The sequence below is a fragment of the Zophobas morio genome, unplaced genomic scaffold (assembly GCF_036711695.1).
Source record: "Zophobas morio isolate AGI-343-1 ecotype UQ-CSIRO unplaced genomic scaffold, CSIRO_AGI_Zmor_V1 ptg000580l, whole genome shotgun sequence".
NCBI classification, from domain to species: Eukaryota; Metazoa; Arthropoda; class Insecta; order Coleoptera; family Tenebrionidae; genus Zophobas; species Zophobas morio.
In genome coordinates this window covers 55,495-68,124 of record NW_026972683.1, presented here as the reverse complement: position 1 = coordinate 68,124, position 12,630 = coordinate 55,495, and the positions used below count along the sequence as shown (strand labels likewise).

Below are 12,630 nucleotides of genomic sequence, written 5' to 3'. Positions count from 1 at the left end.
TAAGGACAATGCGGTGAAAGCTTCAAGGAGATTTTTGATGTGTTTTCACGTTATTTTTGTTTATTTTAGAGAGGGATTATGAGGGATTCGTGATGATTGGAAAATGACCCGTGGTGGGACGGTGTTGAAAAGCATAGATTTAAAAAATTTGTTTTAAGTTATTCACAACGAATTTTCCTCGCATGTGAAGTTGATATTTTAAATACGAACCACTTAGCATATTTTTAGATATAACGTCTTCAAAGCTTTGGCGAGGTCGAAAAATTTGTTAACGACTGGAAAACAGGGAAATAAACTAAGGCCGCCCCGGGATGTTTCAGTTTTCCCAAAAAAACTTCCCTTAAAAAAGCACCAAGAAACCGCGAAATTCTTTGGCATTTTAGAAAAACATTACAATAAAGGGACCACGAAATTGTTAAAGCGTCTCTTACACAAAAACAATACGGGACCCTCGGAATCTTAAAGTTTATCCATAAAAGATCCAAGGAATCCACGGGATTTTTGAAGCTTATCCATAAAAAACACAAGGGGATTCCGAGATTCTTAAAGCTTTTCCACAAAATACTTAAGGGGACCCGAGATTCTTTCGCGTTTTAGCAAAAGATAACTCTAGGGCATCCCGAGATTCTGAAAGGTGATCCATAAAAAACAAAAGGGGGTACGAGATTCTTTCGCATTTTAGAAAAAGGTAACACTAGGGATCTCAAGATTCTTAAAAAGCTTATCCATAAAAAAGCACTAGGCGACCTCGAGATCCTTGAAAAGCTTATCCATAAAGAGCATTAGAGAACTCCTAGATTATTAAAGTTTATCAATAAAAAAACACTAAGCTACCCTAAGATTCTTAAAGCTTATACATAAAAAAACACTAGGGAATCCCGAGATTCTTAAAGCTTATTCATAAAAACGATTAGCGGATTCCGAGATTCTTGAAGCTTATCCATAAGAGACACTAGGAATGCCCGCGATTTTTAAAGCTTACCCACAAAACACTCAAGGGGACCCGAGATACTTTCGAGTTTTAGGAAAATATAACACTAGGGCATCCCGAGATTCTTAAAGCTTATCCATAAAAATCAGAAGGGAGTACGAGATTCTTTCGCGTTTTAGAAAAAGGTAACAATAGGGATCTCAAGATTCTTCAAAAGCTTATCCATAAAAAACCCTAAGTGACCCCGAGATTCTTAAAGATTATCTATAAAAAAAAACACTATGGGATCTCGAGAATCTTAAAGATTCTCTTCGAAAAAATCACACTTGGGGACCTGAAGATCCTTAAAAAGCTTATCCATAAAGCGCATTAGGGAACTCCGAGATTATTAAAGTTTATCAGTGAAAATTCACTACGCAACCCTAAGATTCTTAAAGCTCATCCATAAAAAAGCACTACAGGATCCCGAGAATCTTTAAGCTTATTAATAAACACGACTGGCGGATTTCGAGATTCTTAAAGCTTTTTCATAAAATACACTAGGAATCCCGAGATTTTTAAAGCTTATCCATAAAAAACTCAAGGGGACCCTAGATTCTTTCGCGTTTTAGGAAAAGATAACACTAGGGGATCCCGAGATTATTAAAGCTTATCCATAAAAAACACCAGGCGACCCCGAGATTCTTAAAGCTTATCTATAAAAAAAAAACACTATTGGATCCCGAGAATCTTAAAGAGTCTCTTAGAAAAAAAAAACACTTGGGGACCTCGAGATCTTTAAAAATCTTATCTATAAAAAACATTAGGGAACTTCGAGATTATTAAAGTTTATCATTAAAAAAACACCACGCAACCCTAATATTCTTAAAGCTCATCCATAAAAAAGCACTATAGGATCCCGAGAATCTTTAAGCTTATTCATAAACACGAGTGGCGGATTTCGAGATTCTTAAACCTCATTCATAAAATACACTAGGAATCCCGAGATTTTTAAAGCTTATCCATAAAAAACTCAAGGGGACTCGAGATTCTTTCGCGTTTTAGGAAAAGATAACACTGGGGGATCCCGAGATTATTAAAGCTTATCCATAAAAAACACCAGGCGACACCGAGATTCTTAAAGTTTATCTATAAAGAAAAACACAATGGGATCCCGAGAATATTAAAGATTCTCTTAGAAAAAAACACACTTGGTGACCTCGAGATCCTTAAAAAGCTTATCCATAAAGCGCATTAGGGAACTCCGAGATTATTAAAGTTTATCAGTAAAAAATCACTACACAACCCTAAGATTCTTAAAGCTCATCCATTAAAAAGCACTAGAGGATCCCGAGAATCTTTAAGCTTATTAATAAACACGACTGGCGGATTCCGAGATTCTTAAAGCTTATTCATAAAATACACTAGGAATACCGAGATTTTTAAAGCTTATCCATAAAAAACTCAAGGGGATCCGAGATTCTTTCGCGTTTTAGGAAAAGATAACACTTGGGGATTCCGAGATTCTTAAAGCTTATCCATAAAAAACACCAGGCGACCCCGAGATTCTTAAAGCTTATCTATAAAAAAAAATACTATGGGATCCCGAGAATCTTAAAGAGTCTCTTAGAAAAAAAAAACACTTGGGGACCTCGAGATCCTTAAAAAGCTTATCTATAAAAAGCATTAGGGAACTTCGAGATTATTAAATTTTATCAGTAAAAAAACACCACGCAACCCTAAGATTCTTAAAGCACATCCATAAAAAAGCACTATAGGATCCCGAGTATCTTTAAGCTTATTCATAAACACGACTGGCGGATTTCGAGATTCTTAAAGCTTATTCATAAAATACACTAGGAATCCCTAGATTTTTAAAGCTTATCCATGAAAAACTCAAGGGGACCCGAGATTCTTTCGCGTTTTAGGAAAAGATAACACTAGGGGATCCCGAGATTATTAAAGCTTATCCATAAAAAACACCAGGCGACACCGAGATTCTTAAAGCTTATCTATAAAGAAAAACACTATGGGATCCCGAGAATATTAAAGAGTCTCTTAGAAAAAACCACACTTGGTGACCTCGAGATCCTTGAAAAGCTTATCCATAAAGCGCATTAGGGAACTCCGAGATTATTAAAGTTTATCAGTAAAAAACCACTACGCAACACTAAGATTCTTAAAGCTAATCCTTAAAAAAGCACTAGAGGATCCCGAGAATTTTTATGCTTACTCATAAACACGACTGGCGGATTTCGAGATTCTTAAAGCTTATTCATAAAATACACTAGGAATCCCGAGATTTTTAAAGCTTATCCATAACAAACTCAAGGGGACCCGAGATTCTTTCGCGTTTTAGGAAAAGATAACACTTGGGGATTCCGAGATTCTTAAAGCTTATCCATAAAAAACACCAGGCGACCCCGAGATTCTTAAAGCTTATCTATAAAAAAAAACACTATGGGATCCCGAGAATCTTAAAGAGCCTCTTAGAAAAAAAAAACACTTGGGGACCTGGAGATCCTTAAAAAGCTTATCTATAAAAAGCATTGGGGAACTTCGAGATTATTAAAGTTTATCAGTAAAAAACCACTACGCAACCCTAAGATTCTTAAAGCTCATCCATAAAAAAGCACTAGAGGATCCCGAGAATCTTTAAGCTTATTAATAAACACGACTGGCGGATTTCGAGATTCCTAAAGCTTATTCATAAAATACACTAGGAATCCCGAGATTTTTAAAGCTTGTCCATAAAAAACTCAAGGGGACCCGAGATTCTTTCGCGTTTTAGGAAAAGATAGCACTTGGGGATTCCGAGATTCTTAAAGCTTATCCATTAAAAACACCAGGCGACCCCGAGATTCTTAAAGCTTATCTATAAAAAAAAAACACTATTGGATCCCGAGAATCTTAAAGAGTCTCTTAGAAAAAAAAAAACACTTGGAGACCTCGAAATCCTTAAAAAGCTTATCTATAAAAAGCATTATGGAACTTCGTGATTATTAAAGTTTATCAGTAAAAAAACACCACGCAACCATAAGATTCTTAAAGCTCATCCATGAAAATGCACTATAGGAACCCGAGAATCTTTAAGCTTATTCATAAACACGACTGGCGGATTTCGAGATTCTTAAAGCTCATTCATAAAATACACTAGGAATCCCGAGATTTTTAAAGCTTATCCATAAAAAACTCAAGGGGACCCGAGATTCTTTCGCGTTTTAGGAAAAATAACACTAGGGGATCCCGAGATTATTAAAGCTTATCCATAAAAAACACCAGGCGACACCGAGATTCTTAAAGCTTATCTATAAAGAAAAACACTATGGGATCCCGAGAATATTAAAGAGTCTCTTAGAAAAAAACACACTTGGTGACCTCGAGATCCTTAAAAAGCTTATCCATAAAGCGCATTAGGGAACTCCGAGATTATTAAAGTTTATCAGTAAAAAACCACTACGCAACACTAAGATTCTTAAAGCTCATCCATAAAAAAGCACTAGAGGATCCCGAGAATTTTTATGCTAACTCATAAACACGACTGGCGGATTTCGAGATTCTTAAAGCTTATTCATAAAATACACTAGGAATCTCGAGATTTTTAAAGCTTATCGATAAAAAACTCAAGGGGACCCGAGATTCTTTCGCGTTTTAGGAAAAGATAGCACTTGGGGATTCCGAGATTCTTAAAGCTTATCCATTAAAAACACCAGGCGACCCCGAGATTCTTAAAGCTTATCTATAAAAAAAAAACACTATTGGATCCCGAGAATCTTAAAGAGTCTCTTAGAAAAAAAAACACTTGGAGACCTCGAAATCCTTAAAAAGCTTATCTATAAAAAGCATTATGGAACTTCGTGATTATTAAAGTTTATCAGTAAAAAAACACCACGCAACCCTAAGATTCTTAAAGCTCATCCATGAAAAAGCACTATAGGATCCCGAGAATCTTTAAGCTTATTCATAAACACGACTGGCGGATTTCGAGATTCTTAAAGCTCATTCATAAAATACACTAGGAATCCCGAGATTTTTAAAGCTTATCCATAAAAAACTCAAGGGGACCCGATATTCTTTCGCATTTTAGGAAAAGATAACACTAGGGGATCCCGAGATTATTAAAGCTTATCCATAAAAAACACCAGGCGACCCCGAGATTCTTAAAGCTTATCTATAAAAAAAAACACTATGGGATCCCGAGAATCTTAAAGATTTTCTTCGAAAAAAGCACACTTGGGGACCTCGAGATCCTTGAGAAGCTTATCCATGAAGAACATTAGAGAACTCCGAGATTATTAAATTTTATCAATAAAAAAACACTAAGCGACCCTAAGATTCTTAAAGCTTATACATAAAAAACACTAGGGTATCCCGAGATTCTTAAAGCTTATTCATAAAAACGACTAGCGGATTCCCAGATTCTTAAAGCTTATTCATAAAATACACTAGAAATCCAGAGATTTTTAAAGCTTATCCATAAAAAACTCAAGGGGACCCGAGATTCTTTCGCGTTTTAGGAAAAGATAACACTAGAGGATCCCGAGATTCTTAAAGCTTATCCATAAAAAGCACAAGGGGTATGACATTCTTTCGTGTTTTAGAAAAAGATAACACTAGGTATCTCAAGATTCTTAAAAACTTATCCATACAAAAGTATTAGTGGACCCCAATATTCTAAAGGTTTATCCATACAAAAACCCAAGGGGACGCCGAGAAAGCTTATCCATAAAAGACACTTGGAATCGTCGAGATTTTTAAAGCTTATCCATAAAAAACTCCAGGGGACCCAAGATTCTTTCGCGCTTTATTAAAAGATAACACTAAGGGACCCCGAAATTCTTCAAATTTATCCATAAAAACACAAAGGGGTACGAGATTCTTTCTCGTTTTGGAAAAAGATAACATTAGGATCTCAGGATTCTTAAAAAGCTTATCGATAAAAAAGCTCTAGGCGACCCCAATATTCTTAAAGCGTATCTGTAAAAAAACACCATGTGATCCCGAGAATCTTCAAGATCCTCTTAGAAAAAAATACAATTGGGGACCTCGAGATCTTTAAAAAGCTTATCCATAAAAGCATTAGGGAACTCCAAGATTATTAAAGTTTATCAATAAAAAAAGCACTAAGCGACCCTAAGATTCTTAAAACTTATCCATAAAAAAGCACTAGGGGCCCCGAAATTCTTAAAGCTTATCCATAAAAAGGACTAGCGGATTTTGAGATTCTTAAAGCTTATGCATAAAAGATGCTAGGAATCCCCGATGTTTTTAAAGCTTATCTATAAAAATAAACACAACGGGATCCCAAGAATCTTAAAGATTCTGTTCAAAAAAACAATTAAAAAAACAATTGGGGACCTCGAAATCATTAAAAAGCTTATCCATAAAAAGCATTAGGGAACTCTGAGATTATTAAAGTTTATCAATAAAAGAACACTAAACAACCCTAAGGTTCTTAAAGCTTATCAATAAAAAAGCACTAGTGGACCCCAAAATTCTTAAAGCTTATCTATAAAAACGACTAGCGGATTCCGAGATTCTTAAACTACTAAGCAACCCTAAGGTTCTTAAAGCTTATCCATTAAAGACATTTGGAATCCCCGAGATTTTTAAAGCTTATCCATAAAAAATACAAGGGGGTGGGGGGCGAGATTCTTTTGCGTTTTATGAAAGTAACACTAGGAATGCTCGAGATTTTTAAAGCTTAACCATAAAAAAGCACTAGGACACCATGAAGTTCTTAAACATTCTCTTAGAAAAAACACAATGGGACGATAACACTAGGGACCCTGAAATTCTAAAAAAGCTTATGCATAAAGAAGCACTAGCAGACCCCGAGATTCTTAAATCTTTTCGATAAAGAAGCACTAGGAGACCCCAAGATTCTTAAAGCTTATCCATAAAAAACACCACAAAATTCCGAGATCCTTTTGCGTTTCTTAAAACTTCTCTTAGAAGAAAACACTATGGAACCCTGAGATTATTAAAACCTTATCCATATAAAAATACTAAAGGAACCTCGAGATTTTTAAAGCTTATCCGTAAAAAACATGAGGGGATCCCGAGCTTTTTAAAGCTTTTCTCTAGAAAAAGTTTATAGGGGATTACGAGATTTTTAAAGCATTAAAAATAAGCATTTGAGGAATTCGACAGTCTTTCGACTTCTCTAGAAAAAAAGAATATTTTTCTTGTTTTAGAAACAAATTAAACTAGAGACTCCTAGATTTTTACAAGTACTCTAAAAAAAACCCTGATGGAACTTAAAGTTTATCTATAAAAAAACACGAGAAGGCCGCGACGTTCTTAAAGATTCTCTTTAAAAAAGGAAAACGTTAGGGGACATCGGGATTCTTTCGCGTTAAAAAAAAATAACACTAGAGGACCCTGAGGTTCTAAAAGGTTCTCTTAGAAAAAAAAAAAACACTAGGGGATCTAGAAATTCTTAAAGCTTATCTAAAAAAACCACTAGATTCCGAGATTCTTTTGTATTAAAAAAAAAAAACACTAGGGACCTCAAAATTCTTGCTGTTTCCATAAAAAGATGCTACGGGACCCAGAGATCCTTTCAAGTTCTCTACAAAAAAGTTACTAGAACAACCGTAAATTTTTACAACTAGGGGACCCCAAGATTTTTTCAACTTCTCTAAAAAGAGCCACTAAAGACCTCGAAATTCTTTAGAAGTTAAAAAAAATAATATTAGGGGACCTCGAGGTTTTTAAAGCTTATCTATATACCAAGGGACCGGGACATTCTTAAAGATTCTCTGTAAAAAAACACTAGGGAACCCCGTGATTTTTCCGCGTTTTAGAAAAAAATTGACACCAGGGAACCCTGGGATTTTTAAAGCTTCGCTAGGAAGAAAAACACTACGGGACCCCGAGATTGTTAAAACTTATCTATAAAAAATACTAGAAGATCCCTAGATTCTTTCGCAATTAAAATAGCCCTAGGGGACCGTGAAATCTTTAAAGTTTATCAAAAATAAAACACCACGGGACCCCGGCAGTTTCAAGGATTCTCTTAAGAAAAAATTACTAGGGGACTGAAATATAATTCCGGGTTCTCTAAAAAAAGACACTACGGAACCCGAAGTTCTTAAAAATTTCCTTTAAAAGAAACACTAGGGGACCGCGACATTCTTTCAACTTTTCTAAAAAAGACACTAGGGAACCTTGAGATTCTTTCGCTTTTTAGAAAAAAGACACTAGGTTACAGCTACATTCTTAAAGCTTTTCTCAGAAAAAAAAAACACTAGGGGACCACGAGATTGTTTCATCTTCTCTAAAAAAGACAGTAGGGGAGCTTTTCAAAGATTATTAATAAAACACTCAAGGGGAAATTCTTTCGCTTTTTAGGACAAAATAACACTAAGGGACCCCGAGATTCTTAAATTTTATCCATAAAAAACCCTAGGGGAGCCCGAGAAAATTTATCCATAAAAGACACTAGGAATCCTCGAGATTTTTAAGGCTTATCCATAAAAAACTCAAGGGGACCCGAGATTCTTTCGCGTTTTAGGAAAAGATAACACACATTAGGGGATCCCGAGATTCTTAAACCTTAACCATAAAAGAGACAAGGTGGTACGGGATTTTTTCGTGTTTTAGAAAAAGGTAACACTAGGCATCCAAGGTTCTTAAAAAGCTTATCCATAAAAAAGCACTAGGCGACCCCAATACTCACAAAGGTTGTCCATAAAAAACCCAAGGGGACCCCGAGAAAGCTTATCCATAGAAGACAGTAGGAATCCCCGAGATTCTTAAAGCTTATCCACAAAAAACACAAGGGGGTACGAGATTTTTCGCGTTTTAGAAACTAGGGACCTCAAGATTCTTAAAAAGCTTATCCATAAGAAAGCACTAGGCGACCCCGATATTCTTAAAGCGTATCCATAAAAAAACCTTAGGGGACCCCGAGATTCTTTAAGCTTATCCATAAAAACGACTAGCGGATTCCGAGATTCTTAAAGCTTATCCATAAAAGACACTAGGAATCCCCGAGATTTTTAAAGCTTATCCATAAAAATGACTAGCGGATTCCGAGATTCTTAAAGCTTATACATAAAAGACACTAGGAATCCCCGAGATTCTTTAAGCGTATCCATAAAAACGACTAGCAGATTCCAAGATTCTTAAAGCTTATCTACAAAAAAAACACAATGGGATCCCGAGAATCTTAAAGATTCTCTTAGAAATAAACACACTTGGGGACCTCGAGATCCTTAACAAGCTTATCCATAAAAACATTAGGGAACTCCGAGGTTATGAAAGATTGTCAATAAAAAGACACTAAGCGACCCTAAGATTCTTAAAGTTTATCCATAAAAAAGCACTAGGGCACCCCGAGGTTCTTAAAGCTCATGCATAAAAAACACAAGGGACCCGATATTCTTTCGCATTTTAGGAAAAGATAACACTAGAGATCCCGAGATTCTTAAAAATCTTATCCATAAAAAAGTACTAGGGAGCCCCGAGATTCTTAAAGTTTATCCATAAAAACACAATAGGGGTACGAGATTCTTTCGCGTTTAGGAAAAAGATAACACTAGAGAATTCAAGATTCTTAAAAAGCTTATCCATAAAAAAACACGGGGGGACCCCAAGATTTTGGAAGTTTATTAATAAAAATACTAGGACACTCCAAGATTCTTCTAAAACTTATCCATAAAAAAGCGCTAGGGGCCCCAAGATTCTTAAAGATTATCCATAAAAAACACTAGAAGATTCCGAGATTCTTTTGGGTTTCTTAAAACTTCTCCTAGAAAAAGACTCTTAGGAAGCCTGAGATTATTAAAATCCTTATCTATAAAAAATTACCAAACGGACCTCGAGATTTTTAAAGCTTATCCGTGAAAACCATTAGGAGATCCCGAGATTTGTAAAGCTTCTCTCTAGAAAAAGATACTAGGGGATTGCGAGAATTTTTGAAGCTTTAAAAAAAGCATTTGGGGAATTCGGCAGTCTTTCGGCAGAATAAAAGACTCTTTTTCTTATTTTAGAAACAAATTAAACTAGAGACTCCGAGATTTTTTCAAGTTGTGTAAAAAAAAGCCCTAAATGAACTTACAGTTTGTCTATAAAAGACACGAGGGGACCGTGACATTCTTGAAGATTCTTTTCAAAAAAGAAAAACGTTAGGGGGCATCGCGATTCTTTCGCGTTAAAAAATAACACTAGGGGATCCTGAGGTTCTTAAAGGTTCTCTTAGAAAAAAACACTGTATTCCGAGATTCTTTTGTATTTAAAAAAAACACTAGGGGCCTCAAAATTCTTGCTGCTTCTAGAAAAAGATGCTACGGGAGCCAGAGATCCTTTCAAGTTCTCTACAAAAAAGATACTAGAACAACCGGAAATTTTTATAACTAGGGAACCCCAAGATTTTTTTCAACTTGTCTAAAAAAAGCCGCTAAAAACCGCGAAATTTTTTCGAGTTTAAAAAAAAAATAACATTAGGGGACCTCGAGGTTTTTAAAGCGTATCTGAAAAGCACCAGGGGCATTCTTAAAGATTTTATGCAAAAAACACTAGGGTACTCCATGATTCTTTCGCGTTTTAGAAAAAAATTAACACTAGGGAGCCCTGGGATTTTTAAAACTTCGCTTAGAAGAAAAATACTAAAGGACCCCGAGATTCTTAAAACTTATCTATAAACAATACTAGATTCTTTCGCATTGAAAAAATTGCACTAGGGGACCGCGAAATTTTTAAAGTTTATCAAAAAAAACACCACGAGACCCCGGCATTTTCAACGATTCTCTTAAGAAAAAATTACTAGGGGACCCCTATATGCTTCCAAGTTCTCTAAAAAAAGACACTAGGGAACCCGAAATTCGTAAAAATTTCCTCTAAAAGAAATACTAGCCGGGGACCCCGACAATATTTCAACTTCTCTAAAAAAGACATTAGGGGACCTCGAGATTCTTTCGCATTTTAGAAAAAAAACACTAGGTTACAGCGACATTCTTAAACCTTCTTCTCAGAAAAAAAAACACTAGGAAACCACGAGATTCTTTCACCTTCCCTAAGAAAAATTCAATAGGGGACCTCGAGATTCTTTCGCGTTTTAGAAAAGCTCTATTAAAAGATTACACTAGGGGAACCAGAGATTCTTAAAACTTATCCATAAAAAACACAAAGGGGTACGAGATTCTTCCGCGTTTTAGAAAAAGATAACACTAGGGATATCAAGACCCTTAAAAAGCTTATCTATAAAAAAAGCACTAGGCGACCCTAAGATTCTTAAAGCTTATCCATAAAAAAGCACTAACGGACCCTGAGATTCTTAAAGCTTATCCATAAAAACGACTAGCGGATTCCGACATTCTTAAAGCTTTTCCATAAAAGACACTAGGAATCCCCGAGTTTTTAAAGCTTATCCATAAAAAATTCAAGAGGACCCGAGATTCTTTCGCGTTTTAGGAAAAGATAACACTAGGGGACCCCAAGATTCTTAAAGCTGATCCCTAAAAAAACACAAAGGGGTACGAGATTCTTTCGTGTTTTAGGAAAAGATAACACTAGGGGACCCCGAGATTCTTAAAGCTTATCCATAAAAAACTCAAGGGGACCCAAAATTCTTTCGCGTTTTAGGAAAAGATAACATTAGGGGATCCCAGGATTCTTAAAGCTCATCCATAAAAAACACAAGGGGACCAGAGATTCTGTCGCGTTTTAGGAAAAGGTAACACTAGGGATCTCAAGATTCTTAAAAAGCTTTCCCATAAAAAAGGACTAGGCGACCCCAATATTCTTAAAGCTTATCCATGAAGAAGCCCTAGGGGACCCCGAGATTCTTAAAGCTTATCTATAAAAATAACACTATGGGATCCCGAGATCCTTAAAACGCTTATCCATAAAAAGCATTCGGGAACTTCGAGATTATTAAAGTTCATAAATAAAAGAAACACTAAGCGACCCTAAGATTCTTAAAGCTTATCCATAAAAAACACAAGGGAGTACGAGATTCTTTCGCGTTTTAGCTTTTCCATAATAAAGCACTAGGCGACCCCAATATTCTTAAAAAAACCCTAGGGGACCCCGAGATTCTTAAAAAGCCTATCCATAAAAACCACTAAGGAACTCCGAGATTCTTAAAGTTTATCAATAAAAAACACCAGGGGACCCTAAGGTTCTTAAAGCTTATTAATAACAAAACACTAGGGGATCCCTAGGTTCTTAAATATTCTCTTAAAAAAAATACTGGGTACCCCGAGATTATCAGAAAGCTTATGCATAAAAAAGTACTAGAGGACCTCGAGATTCTTGAAGCTTATCTGCAAAAAACACTAGGGGATCCTGAGATTTTTAAAGCTCCTCTCTAAAAAAAGACACTAGGAGATCATGAGATTTTTAGAGTTTCTTTAAAAAAAAAAAGCATTAAAGCACTCCGAGATTCTTTCAAGGCACAAGAAGGGCCTGAGATTTTTTCGCGTTTTAGAAAAAGATACCACTAGGAATCCCGAGATCCTTAAAAAAGTTATGCATAAAAAGCACTAGGGGACCCTGAGTTTCTTAAAGCTCATCCATAAAAAACCACTAGGGCACCCTTTGATTCTTAAACATTTTCTTAGAAAAAAGATTAGGGGACCCAGAGATTATCAATAAGCGTATCCATAAAAAAGTACTAACGAACTTCGAGATACTTCATCTTATCTAGGGGATCCCTAGCTTCTTAGCGCTTCTCTTAGTAAAAAACACTAGGGACCCTAAGGTTATTAAAA

At 35.8% G+C, this 12,630-nt stretch overlaps 1 protein-coding gene across 2 annotated transcripts in view; it reads right to left on the bottom strand.

Annotated features, from left to right (window-relative positions):
• Positions 1-12,630, bottom strand: part of LOC135121423 (pyrokinin-1 receptor-like) — a 100,696-nt gene that overhangs the window by 54,923 nt on the left and 33,143 nt on the right. The window lies entirely within an intron of this gene.